Source organism: Pseudomyrmex gracilis, unplaced genomic scaffold, assembly GCF_002006095.1.
Source record: "Pseudomyrmex gracilis isolate BER0280 unplaced genomic scaffold, ASM200609v1 scaffold_1396, whole genome shotgun sequence".
NCBI classification, from domain to species: Eukaryota; Metazoa; Arthropoda; class Insecta; order Hymenoptera; family Formicidae; genus Pseudomyrmex; species Pseudomyrmex gracilis.
This window is the reverse complement of record NW_018021980.1, coordinates 11320-26149: the sequence shown is the minus strand read 5'-3', so window position 1 is coordinate 26149 and position 14830 is coordinate 11320.

Sequence of the window (14830 nt, the reverse complement as noted above, 5' to 3'; positions counted from 1 at the left end):
TGGTGTCGAATAAATCTGTGTCGAATCGAGCGGTGTCGAATCGTACTGTGGTCAATAGAGTATCACCCTGTTGACAGTTGGTACACATCTTCTGCCTTGGCAGAATTTTTGCATGACCGAGATACTGGTCTGTGTGGGACAGTAAAAGCAAATAGAAAGGGAATGCCGAAACTGGAAAATAAGTTATCACGAGGACAAATACAAGTTGCTCACACTGACGTCTGGATGGCAATAAAATGGGAGGACAAAAAAAGTGTGCGTATGTTGTCAACTGTGCACGAGGTTGATTTTTGTCCAACTGGCAAGTAACGTCGTGGCACAGATGAGGATATCATAAAACCAACTTGTATCCACGACTATAACCAAAATATGGGAGGTGAAGACAATGGTGACAGACAACTATCCATCACTGAAACTGTACGAAAAACAATGAAATGGTAGCGCAAACTATTTTTTTACCTAGTAGATTTGTGCCTCTCAAACGCTCACGCCATGTATAAAATGAGAAATGCAGGACCTGCTCCATTTCCAGAGTTTCGATTAGAGGTTGTCAGGGCTTTGTTGAAGTGTGTTTCTGAGAGCATNCCTCGAAACGTTAGTCACCCTAATCGATTGATTGGACGTCATTTTCCAAAGGACAGTACACAACGAAGATGCCACTTATGCAGTTTGCGAAAGATAACGCGAAGAACCTCGTACATTTGTTTCACGTGTGATATTGCTCTGTGCGTAACTCCATGTTTGGAAGAGTACCACACACAACAGACACTAACATAATGTCTAATGGTGTGACGTGAGAGGCAAGGGGACTCACAATAAACAATCACCCCAAAGGCATCATATTTTCGCAACGTCCACGTCGTTGATTCTGGGTAACGCTAAGAGCGAAAGCCTTTTGTAGAATTATAAAATTCTAAGGTGTATGGAGCTAGTAAAGGAACTAACATCCACTCTCATTGACTGAGGGACTGTGAAGTCCCATTGGGCGGTAGAACGCGTTCAATCCGAGGGTAGAACTTAGTACTTCTGCACTACGGACTGTCTAGAATGCCTTTTTACTAACAGAAAGACTGTGAAGTGCCATTTTTCAAGCGTTAATACCCAATTTCATGCTTTGACCTTCAAAGTTCAAGGTCAAAGAGGTGACTAGAACATTTTTTACTATTTTTATCGTATTTAGCGGTTCATAAAACAGGTATACCAATTTTCAAGCTCAAATACGCATTTTCATTATTTGACCTTCAAAGTTCAAAGTCAAATATGAATCTGACATTTTTTTTCACTATTTTTATTGTAATCAGCACATCAAAAAACATTGAAAAGCGCTCTTAAACCTTCACTTATAATTTTTTACATTAGCTTTAACTTTCTCTCCGGGAGTGGTCCATATATGGACCAGCACTCCGAGTGGCGACTTGTCATAACAAGTACATTCATTTAAGTCATGAAATTCAGCTAAAATGCGAGGTCAATTTTAAAGGAAAAATCCCCGGAACGAAAAAGTTAAAGTGCAGAAAGATCCTCTACCTCCAACATCTCGTTTTTCCGTTGTATATAAAATAAACTGCCGCGATTGCGATGCCTCTTATGTTGGACAAACTAGCCGTATGTTAATAACTAGAATCAAAGAACATAAGAACCATATTAACAAAAATACTACCCAGAGATTTGTGATAACTGACCACCGAAACGAGTATTCTCATGATTTTAAATGGGACTGTGTTAAAATCTTAGATACTGAGAGATCTTATCGTAAACGCCTGATCTCTGAAACGTTACATATCAAGAACCAAATCCACAGTCTTAATTTACATAGCGACACGGAAAACCTAGATAAAGTTTACTTACCGCTTGTTGATAACTTGTACACGACGGTTGTTGCAATTTTTAAATTTGTATATAAATTCTTTGCACCTGTGCAGCCGCCAGTTTGTCAGTTCTTACTTGTACGTTGCGGCCTCACTATAACATTTATTGTCTGTCGACACCGGCGTTTATTACCAACACTCATTAATAAGTCATCACAATAAGTCTATTAAACTAGACCTTTTTTATAAAACTTGCGCTTCCTTTATATATTATATAATTATTACACTTCTAGATTGTATTAAAAATGATCTAAACTACAAGTCGAAAACGTTCTACATTACTTTTATAATAAGCAAAGTCAAACTTTGCACCTCTACATCTGTGTCTGCTTCTAAGAGCCATTGTTCAGTTAAATATTTTTTATAAAATATAAAACATTTTCCAATATTACGAAATATACATGGTCATACGAGTCGTTCGCAAGGTGGTGTCCGGAAATAAACGTATATATGTATATATGTGTTCACATGTACATTTTACATTTTGTGAGTTATTGAGTTGAAATTTCAATTCTTAAATTCATATAGAATGTTACAGTTGCATTACATATATGAAAGATTCCGAATACTTTTCCTAACTAATTGTAAAATATTGCAAAAAAACTCTTCAGTATGAAACTTTCATAGAAAATACTTCTTTTTTTGTTTATGTTAATAGAAATAAATTCAGATGACATTCAACGTATTAAATTTGTTTCCGTTTCCGGACGCAATTTTACATGTGTGCAAAGTTTAATGAAAATCAGATTTTTCGGATTCGCGAAGTTCTCTTATGAGAAATGCATTACAAACAGATGAATGTTGTTTATAGCAACGTTGCAAAATTTATCATTATCTTGTTAGTCATTCTTTCTGGATGTGTATTCACGTGTGTTACATTTTTACATTTTGTAATAAAAAGTGAAGTCAATCGTAAAAAAGATCAAATCAACGTAGTTATTTGAAACAATAAGAAAACGCGTGTTATTGTTTTTATATTTATATTTTGGAACGGGACATTGAAATAAGGTATTGATTCGAGATTTGCATTATTTTATTAAGAAATTGGATAACAACTGCTTCCATTAACTAATATTCTTAACTTGCTTGAAATAAAGAGAAATATAATATACGCAACTTCGACACTTGCAAATTCATTGACTATTATAGTAGAGTTTTTATTTGAAATTTAGCCATAAACATTCGAGAACGTTTAAACAAAGTTATTTTTACAGGGAATCGAATAATCAAGCATATTTTAACGTTATAAAACTTTGTTTAAAAACGTTATAAAACAAAGTGAGTCGCAATAAATCTTCAAAAACAAAGTACAGAAAAAATAGAAGATATTTCTGTATTAGAATTATTCANACCAAACGATGAAATTGATAATATTGAACTTTATGATTCAACAGTGTAAGTACACATATATATGTATTTATACAGTATTGCTTGTATTCAACACGTGTAAAGTAAAACTGCTTATTGTTGCGTCCTGGGAGCTTCACAGGCCCCTTTTTCTTGCTACGCGACGCGCCAACGCATAACAAATTTCCCTTCTTGTAATAATAAAATGCAATAAATAATCCGAGCAGACCTTCTATCGTTTGGAGACTTGGACTCCAAACAATAGGAGAGCAAACGGAAATCACACTGGCGCCCGAAAAGATAAACCGCGCCTAATAATAACCCAAAATTTTAAACTTATTGTTTAAACATCCTAAACAAACCCGGATATCTCCGAGCCAGGAAGAACACCGCTCATAAAAATTAGACCAGCCGGAGCAAATAGAACTCCGGCGCCACGACCAATTTTATTATAAACAAATAGCTAAGGGTCTAGGTAGCGTGATCTAAAACCAACACTCTCCCATTTCCATTCTCCGGAAAATCGGACGAGCCGACCAAGCCGAGACATCGTTGCCGATTGGCGATCTCACGAAGTTTACCCGACCACTAACTAACAAATGGGAAGTGGCGAAGCTCGACTAAGTTTTTCAATTGGAAAAGTCCTCGCTTACTCAAAATTGTATATAAGCCGGGACTCTCGGAATCAGAGGCAGATAGTGCCGCAGATTTTAGAAGTATCACTGCGAGTGAGTGAGTTACAGTGAGTGCAAAATGTTAGATCCCAGAGTGAACTACTCCGCCGCAACAGTCTAGAACCTTTTATTAATCAACATCACTGGTCCGCAGCAAATAGTAAGTTCACATTGTAATTATTTTCATTCGGAGGTTCCACTGTTCGCGTACTTACCTCCCGACTTTGCGACTGATTTTCGGAGAAATCGAGAAACGGTCAAAATAAACAAATACATAGACACACTCAAAAATTCGGTTTAATCGGAAGGGCTACTCGCGGTATATAGCCGTCTTGGGTGGCGTCCGAATTATCGGAAGGGCTACTCGCGGTGTGTAGCCGTCGCGGGTGGCGTCCGAATTATTTCTTTTTCCTTCCTAAATAACGGAAACAAACAAAACCTGCTTATCTCCAAATATCAGTCTTAGAATCATGACACATTCAAAATTATTCTTATCAGTAAATCTATCGGAACCTAAGAAATGAAACAAAACCGAATTTGTCAATTGACATAAGGAAATACATTTCTAAGATGATCTAAGTTGCGTAAACATGGGTTAAAGAGGCTGACTGCACTAAACAACTCGTATTCCTTCTCTTTCTTACTCTTGCATCCTAGCTTATAGATTACTTTGTACAAAACGATTATGCGCTCCGTCATTGTATTAGTTTTAATACACCTGTGTGTTAGTAATTTGGTAAGATTTCGATTAGTCTTTTTTTTTAATAATTATAATTACTTTATAATGTGTGAAATCAAACTAAAGAATTATTCTTTGTTATCCTTCTCTCTGTACAACCCACTCTCACTTCCTCGTTAAAATCGCTAGGTCCCGTTCTTCGTAAATAAGATTTGCGTCTCAGACCTAAAAAGGGACCAACGAGCGATTGTTCGCTAGACAGAGTAAGATCGGCGTACGCCGTTGACCTCTCGACGAATATAAACAAACTCGCTCGACTTTCTCACAGCGGGACTTCTGTGTCCACTGTAAAGAGAGATATGGAAATCGACGCGTTTACTGTTGCGTCACACCACAGCCCGACCGTATCCATGGGCCAGACGTAACACTATTATAAAATATTATTTTTTAAAAGACTGTAATTTATTATGAAATATGTGATCTTAACTCTTGTTTTTTTGTCAAACTTATAAAAATTATCCTCAAGTTTTAGCGATAAAACTTAGTAATCTACAATATTTATACTTTATTTTATGTGAAGTTGATTTAATTAAAAGTGCTGATTTAAAAAAAAAGAATTTCTAATACGAGACAGCGCTGATTTCTTCATATGGGAATCTTAACAAGAATAAATCTATTAAGACGACATTTTATAATAGGTACCTTTACTCTATATATATCTGAGAGAATAGTAATTACTTGAATTAAATAATTTTTATTGCCGAAAATAATGTTTTTGTATGAGTATCCATATGTTTAAGTTGAATCTAATAATTGTGTGTCGTATATTATTGACTGTATTGTAATTGCAAATTAATATAAAACAATAATTAAAACTATTTTTTTATGTAAGAAAACAAAATAAAAATATAAGAATAGTAAAACCAAATTAAAATAAAATAATATGTGCACAATGATTGATGTAAAATTGTTTTGTTTAATAAATATTTTATTTTTTTCAATATATTTAAAATCCTTATCAAATCATAGTTAGTATTATATAATTCACAGTTATTAGAGGTCAATTGAAACTTAAAGTAATTGTATACAATAATAATATATCTTTTTTTTATTACGTAATACACACATGTATATGAGGCAGTCTTTTACAAACAGAACACCTTTTCGGACGATCAATTAATACATGTTTGATAAATATTTTATAAATTTTATACTTAAACTTAATCTGACCTGAAATGAGGAAACATGTAGGTATATTACAAATTATGTTTTTATTTTTCTAATATTTTGGAAAATACAGTTCAATGTTTTGACAAATTGCCGATTACACTCCTATCCAAATCATCATAACTTCAGTTCTATTTATCAGTTCTAGAAACTTCTTTCTTTTTTCATTTTAAAACTAATAAAACGACTTTATTTAAAAAGTTTTTTAGTCATGATTGTTTAACAATTAATAGAAACAAATAAAATGTTTAAAGTGGATTTTCACACTTGTCCTCAAGTGATACAAAATTGAAACAAATATTATCATATTTCTTGTTTTATTTTTGTTAAAAAACGTATTTTTGGTAAATGTTTACAATAGAGGAGACCCCTCCGATCGTCTTCTCGTTTTGATATATTGATAATATGACCCTTCTGAATACGTTTCTAAAAGGTTTATCCGTTGCTCATTGTTTATAAAAAAGTTATGGACAAAAACAGTTTTATCAATAAACTATCGGTTTTCGCCACCGTGTACATTTTTTGTGTGTTGTAAACATGTAGGCAGGGTGGGACTGCGCCCCCCTCCACCCCCCCTAAAAAACCTAACCTAACCCTAACCTAAACTCTTTTTTTTGCATTCCCTCTCGCAAGTTTTACTCATTTCTATTGATATTGTAGTAACATAAGTTAACCAGTGTGAAAATTTTGCGAGGGAGAATGCAGAAAGATGAGTTTAAGTTTTTTAGGGGGAGTGCATAGAGGGCGCAGCCGCCTCTGCCTACACGCTTACAACAAAAAAATGAAAACAAATCGTCAATCAATCTTGTATCAAAAATCAATTCTAGTATCAAAATATTATACATTCGGGACGAATACGAACAAAGAAATAAAAACAAAACAGAAAGTTTTGGGATATGTTACATATACACACATTGGTGGCAACATGAACATTACTCATTTCCTTCTGAAATGTACACGGTGTCGAAAAACGATAGTTTATTGATGAAACTTGTTTTGTTCATAACTTTATAAACAATGAGCGACGGATAAAACTTTTAGAAACGTGCTTAGAAAGGTCATATTTACAATGTATCAAAACAAGAAGCCGATCGGAGGGGTCTCCCCTATTGTAAACATTTACCATATTTTTAATTAACGAAGATTTTATAAATAATATGTATTATAAAAAGAATAATTTGTTCGATGTGACGCATCAAGCGGCGATACACTACGAGTCCTCTACGCGCCATGTTTGACACTTGTCACACAATATTTAAATGTGATTTTTTATATACATAAGTATTTGTCATAATTTTTTTGCTGTTTTAATGAAAAAAAATATACTTATAATTCAATAATACATTTGCATTATATAATATAAGATGAAAAAAAGTTGAACAAAATTGTTTCTATTAGTGATATAATAACAAAACTGACGCGAATACTCAAATTATAAATTAAATTTAAATACCGTGTGACGAGTGTTAAACATGGCACATAGAAAACTTAGTATGATGCGAAATTGCCGTTGGATACATCACGTTAGACAAATTATTTTTTTTACATATACTATTTATAAAATCTGCAATAATTAAAAGCACGTTTTTTTATCGAAAATAAAATAAAGAATATAATAATATAATAATTATATTTTCAGATGAAAGCAAAGAGAGAAAAGGCAGTCGTAATCTCACAGTCACTTATAGACTGGTAAGGCAATAAGAAGCAAAGAAATCAGATAATCAAAAGCATCTAAACAATTTAATGTCCCAAAGCGTACTATTGAGCGATATGTTAAGAATGATGATAGTTCTGTTGCTAAGATTTGTATAGGAAAGAAACTTTATGTATCTCATATTAGGAACCCTTTTTTTGAATCAGCAAAATCAGCACTTGTAGAAAAAAAAATTCACATAAAATAAAGTATAGTTATTATCGATTGGTAACTTTTGGTTACAAAATTTGAATATATTTCCTATAAATATGACATAAAATTAAAAGTTAAGATTACATATTTAATGAATTACAAGCCTTTGAAAAAAGGTATCTCATAATAGGCACCTTTACTCTACAATTAATTAAAAATATTTCAAAAAGATCAAAACTTGATTGTACGAGAAGATAAGATGTTCAGTGCGTAAAAGAATGCCTCATATATGTTTGTATAGACATATGAAATATAGTAATAGTTTACTACTTTTTATTTAAAAACTACATTTTATTAGATAATAAAAATGAGATTTTATTCCATATAGAGAGTTTATTGGTTATGTAGATGAAGTCGAGGCTCCAAAAAAAATTGAGAATAAGTTACAATATGATTTTTTAAATATTATTTGATTAATAATAACGGTAGACGTATTCAAATAGTGGTGTGAAATGATACAATCAAAAAAGTGGAACGTTTTATAAAAGTAAACTACGTAAGAAAGTGTTTGTTCATTTTATAGTTTTTATACTTGATTGCAACAGCACATTACATACAGGTTTAAAATATATATTACAACAGGTTTTTATGTTTTAGCGGATTATAATGTTTTAGCATCTATTATCTGTGTTTCTTACATACAGTACACTTGCCGGGTTTCCTAAATATCTCATTAATAGGATAGTTTTATTATTATTTAATTGCTTTTATAATTACTGTTAGTAGTGTGTAGTAAAATTTGTTTTGCTTAATATTAAGCATAAAAAAATATTTATTTTGATAGAGTTATGAATTACAAACTTACATTTATTTATGGTACATTGTAATACATAATAACATAAAATAATTGTGGACACAGATAATACATTTAGATGGAGTTCAGGCAAGAGCACCAAAATTACAACAATTTAATAAAGGTAATGTAGGATTCGAATTATTAGTAAAGGAAACAACAATATTATCAACTCTTGGTACATTTGAAACAACCGTTTTTATGCGTACTCCTAATCGTGTTGAATTTTGTGAAATAATAAATATCTCCACACGTATTTGTAAGTTCTTAATATTATGTTTTTTTATCTTTAAATTTATTTTTTATTTACAGCGCACCTAATCTTACATATGATAGTGCTTTTAAAAGCGAACTTTCAACTATCTAATAAGAGCTATTTTATTAGAACTAGTGATTTTATAGTTTATAATGAATTAAAAAAAATAATGTGTTTTTATATATTTTTTATTTTATTAACAAGTTTTTTTATAACTGTTTATTTAATATTTAGAATATTTCGCAACTCACCTTAATTTACCTAATGTATTTTTAAGGTCACTTTAAAATAAAATTTCTAATACCATATTACGAAAGCTACAATACTGCTTATTTAACTCATAAGCATTTAAAAGTGATCAAATGGTTTATATTTTGCAGTGGTTTATTTTTCAGATACAGTGCATCGTACATGAAAGTGTTTTTATTTGTTGATATACTTGATATTACATCGCTAGATTCATACTAAAACTTCGACAACTCGTCAAAAATGTTGTGATTAATGTTCTGCAAAAATTTGATGAAACTGTTTCTATTTACATACTGTAAATATTGTGTTTATATAAATATAATTTAATAAAATACTTTTTTAAAATAATTTGCATTAATATATATATATATATATATATATATATATATATCAGGTATATACGGGGTGTCTGACAACAAACTATAAAGCCGACGTGTGTAAGTAGATCGAGTTATTCTGAACAGAAAAGTTATTTACCATATTGAAAAAATCGCAATAATTATTGAAATATGAATTAATAAATGTGAGCCAATGAAAGCGCGGAGAGCGATGATCGGACTCTATGGGCGTACACAATTATCAGCTCTACTCCTCGCTCGCCGTTGCTCGCTGAGTACCGCCGAATAGCGCCCGATCGCAAGAAACTGAGTCGTGCCGCGCTTGTTTGTTTACTCTTCTCATTACTAAGACATTACATGAGAGAAGCCATTTTTCTTTTTATCTGATAATCGTGCACGCCTATAGAGTCCGATCGTCGCTCCCCGCGTCTTCATTGGCTCACATTTATTAATTCATATCTCAATAAATATTGCAAATTTTGCAAAATGGTATATAACTTTTCTGTTCAGAATAAACCGATCTACCTACACACATCGGCTTTATAGTTCGTTGTCAGACACCCTGTATAAAATATAAAAACACTGTCATGTATGATACGCTGTTTCAAAGCACACAAAATATAAGCCTATCAATTACTTTTAAACGCTTATAAATTAAAAAGTATTGTAACATTAATATGGTATTAGACATTTTGTTTAAAACTGATATAATAAATTATTTAAATTAAAATTGTGAGTTGCGATACACTCTGTATATTAATATAAATTCTGTAAGGGCTACCAAATATAATGATATTATCTTTAAACATTTAAGTAATTTTTAATTAATAAATATATACATATTCGGTCATGAGAGTCGTTCGCTAAGTGTTGTGCGTAAATTATACGTGTATATATTGTGACGTGGTAGTCGCGCCGCTCCTCCCTTGCCACAAAAAGCTCTCATGATCGCGGGAGTCCGGGGGTGCGAACCGTCTGGGAAGCGCCAAGATCCTCCAGGGCTTGCTTGTGTTAAATTTAGTCGCTTATTCGTATTATTTTTTTTGTATGCTCTTGGCGCCTCACCACACCGAGAACACACTGCTGGAGGAGATATCAGGAGCCGTCGATTATGGGTAAAAGCGAGAGAAAACGAGAGAGAGGGGTGTGCGTGGAGTCGCAGCTAGGCACTCGCACAACGACCAGAGGGGTGAGTTTCCGGAAATAAGCGGCGAGAAAGATGACAACGCGGAGGACAGCGAACCTTGGCGCTAAAAAACCGAGGAAGCGAGGCGAACACCCGACGAGGGAAACAGCTTTAACTTTCCCTTTCCCCTCGGAAAGGCCTGCTGCACACCTCCGCTGCTAACCTGCAACTACGACCCTGCTACACTACTGCATGCTGCATCGCTAGTGCATTTGCGGAATTCTGCGCTTGAACATATCCGCTGCTTACATTTTCGCCAGTAAGGACCCGATACTCGTTTCGAATTTCGCGGCCGCGAGTCCTGCCGCCGAGCGCGAGCATCGCGTCGCATGAAGCGCCCCTCGCGACCTGATTGGTCGCCGCGATCTACCCTACGCGATCCTAGCGCGCTCAAACGCATCGACCCCGAATCGATCTCGATCTTCGCTCTCTTGGTCGCAATCTACCGAACCGGACGGACGCACCGACGACACTCCCGACGATCGATTGATCAAGAAGCCTTTTCGAGCTATTGACTTGGATGGAGAAGGACGACGGCGTACGGTGAGGTGTCCTCGTACTTTGTAAGCCACGAATCCGCGTTGCTCGAGTCTTGTGTCGAGGCTAGTCGCTGAATTTCGCGTTTGGGTACCGGCAAGGACATATCCTTCGCCATAGTCTTAGAGTTTTCGGCAGCGGCTAGAATCGGATTCCACGGGGCTTCGTGGTGATAATTCGTAGGTTTAAGTGCGTGTCGCGTAATTACTCTGTTGAGTAGCTCAAGCCCTGGAGTTCCGGTAAAGCGCCAAGCAGCATTTTCGTATTTCCTTACGTCTCGCGTGTACAAGTAAGTGTTTAGTGTATCGTTTCGCTATCGTCACATTTCGCACCGAGTATCGTACCGATCCGCGTACCGAATACCGTACCGAATATCGTATTCCGAAACTAACGCTATCGTAACGTGCTGCGTCCTGCGTAATAATCTCAGCTTATTTTTCACCTGCTGCTGCATTAAACTTTCACTCTATCCTATCGTACCGCTATTACATTCTATACGGCATCTTGGTGTGGATTTTCCGAGTGATCGGCCGAAAGCGAGGGGTGAGCGAGTCGGAAGAGCTATCAAAAGAGAATTTCGTACCGTTATCGTATCGAATCCAAGAGATCTACCGTACCGTACTAGAGGATCTCGCGGATCGAAGAGCGCCTAGCTCTCGTTCCGGGGAACACGCTCTTCCGACTTCGCGAGCGCTTTGCTCGGGTGCGTTCATTGGCACGTGCATGCTGCGTGATCTTTGATTGCTTAAGTGCCCGGTGACCGGGGCGGGAATTCGGCGAGAGCTTTGTGCCGTGTCCGGTGCAAGCCTTACCAGCCCCTGCGAGATCAAGTAAGTCCCTCGGCATCGATATTACGCCTGGTGACCTGTCTAGTGGTAAGCGCATGAGTTGGCTAGATTAATCAATTCCACCGCTTCCGACTTAAGAAAGATTTTGAGTCAAACGCTTGTTTCCTTATTGCTAATACCGCCTAGTAGAGTGTAGCGTATGTGAAGTCAGCGCGACGACGCAACGTATTCGATATCACGAGTCGATATCCGCAATTGGTCTTGCGATAGATCCCGTCTGTTAAAAGTGTCTTGTTACTTGTCCCTATACTTCTGTATTTTCTTTTACTTTTCATTCTTTTGTAATTACTGCCGCCGCGACAAAGCGATCTCGCCGTATCCTAACGGTGAACTTTATTTTGTATTTTTTTTGTTATTCTCGCTAATATGTCTCTTATTCCGCGGCGTTATAATAAATTGTTTATTTCTTTCTCTCTATCTGCAGTGTGGTTGATTACAATCCTAATCCGAGATTCGTTTGGGACAGCCCTTATTTATCGTCCGACCCTCCCCCTCTCCGTTTCAAATAGAGCTAGTCGGCCCATTGTGTTGAGCGACGCATATTTTGACGCGAGTACGCGTCTGGCGCCTAGAATTAGATCTAAGAATTCGTCGGCTCGGCACAGTGGTAGTCTCGGTTTATCACCCTTTTCTTCCCTGCCTGTCGAGACGTTTCCTCTCTCGCGGACTTCCGTCCGTGTCCCGAGTTCGTATTTCCGTTTTGGGCGGGGCGACGCGGGATTTTTGTTACAACCAAGAAAAACGTCACAATATATACATATATACGTGTTCACGTGTAAATTTTTACACGTAAAATTCAAATTGTAATAACAATTCTAAAATTAATATAGGATGCTATACTTGCATCTCATATATGAGAAATCCCAAATACCCTTTTAATTGAAATTAAAGTTACACGTATATATGTATATATATACACGTATAATTTACTTACAACACCTAGCGAACGGCTCTCATGACCGAATATATATATATTTATTAGTTTGGAAACTTCGGAGCCTTAGAAGATTCTTTAATTTAAAATCACGCTAGAAGAAGATGGCGTTGTTCGAATATATATGTATGAATATTGCGAGAAAAACTCCAAGTGCCTCGGTGGCCGAATAGGAAAGGCAACGGCACGGAAAGCCGGAGATTCCAGGTTCGACTCCTGGCCGAGGAGTTTTTTTCGCAATATAAATTTACTTTCAATTAGGGGGGTATTTAGGATTTTTCATATATAAGATGCAAGTATAGCATCCTATATGAATTTTAGAATTGTTATTACAATTCGAATTTCACGTGTAAAAATTTACACGTGAACACGTATATATGTATATATATACACGTATAATTTACGCACAACACCTAGTGAACGGCTCTCATGACCGAATAAATATATATTTATTAGTTTGGAAACTTCGGAGCCTTAAAAGATTCTTTAATTGTTTAATTTTTAATTGTTTCTAAAATTTAATTTATTCTAATAAAAACTATATAAATATTTTGCAGTATTTGAGGAATTCGTAAAAACATTGTTTTTTGAAAGTACAAGTAGTAAGTTAGGTAGAAATATTGGATGTGGTTCTTTCACTAATAGAACATATAAGATAGAGGTCCATATATTAAATTTTGTTTTTAAAGACTTTGATATTTTAAACATCAAAAAAGGAGATAAAGTAGAAGTAATAGGAATTATGTACACTACAGGTATATTTCACTTTCTCTATATTTGATATTTTCCGTATATAAAATGTTTGTATATCTATGTATATTAATACATATATATATACATATGTAGATATATATATATATATATATTGTTGGATGTCGAGGAAGGTCGGGTGGTAAAGATGAAGTTCTAAGCACGAACTTGTATTCTTATCTTTATTGCTCCGATTACAACGTTCCTTTTGTTTCTTACACGGCTCTTCCTCACTGTGGTAAACTCTCCGGCTTGCGGAGCCACACAGTGAGCTAGCAGTCTAATCACGGTCTCCCTCTGCTTCATCCACGCGATCGATTTATAGTAGATCGATCGCGCTGATTCAGCAGGCCCACCGGTCCTAGCAACGGCCGTGCTAGTTACCGGTGCCGTTGTCGACACATGCTGCATTGCACTTATGACAATGCGGCGATGTGTCGCACCCTGTGGCAACCAGCAGTTCTTCCTAGAACTGCTGCCTTCTTGCAACTTATCTAGGTCATTGAGCAATGACAGTGATGTCTCATCACATTGCTCAAAGGCCCCATCATACCTTAACTTTTAATACAAAAGTTGGCGCACAACATTTTCCAACCTTCCGGGAAAAAGGAAAATGTCCGTAACATTTTCCGTCACAATTTGTTTTTTACCTACTTGTGTACAATTTTTGCATGTTACTTACACTACCTTTGTATCTTACATACTATACTACGCGGCATACTTACAGCGCGACGGTCTCAATGTTTTGCGCGCGAGCGCTTCGCCGCTTTTCACGCTGTTCCGCGCTACGCAATTTCACGGCGACGCGTACCAACTCCGCTTTTTTTTTATTTCCTATTACTTTATATATAACCAGTACAATAATTACTACTATTATCGTCACACCTGACGTAGTCGGATAGATAAGATGCGGATTTTCAAAAAACGAACTCTCGTTTATTTCGTTCGTTACTTCCGTTACCTCTGATTTTATTTTCTCAATTTGTGTTTTATTCTGTGGTATGCTTTCTAACACTACCGGTTCTTCACCAACCGTTTGTTCTTTTGCTTCTAACACCGAAAGGTTGAACCGTGGCAAATACGTGTTAATTTGTTTACCGTCCACCACCTTGTTGGTGCGAATCGTTACAGTGGACGTCACTGGGCGGGTTCCGTTTGACCACAGTACGATTCGACACCGCTCGATTCGACACAGATTTATTCGACACCAGATTATTCGACACCGTACGATTCGA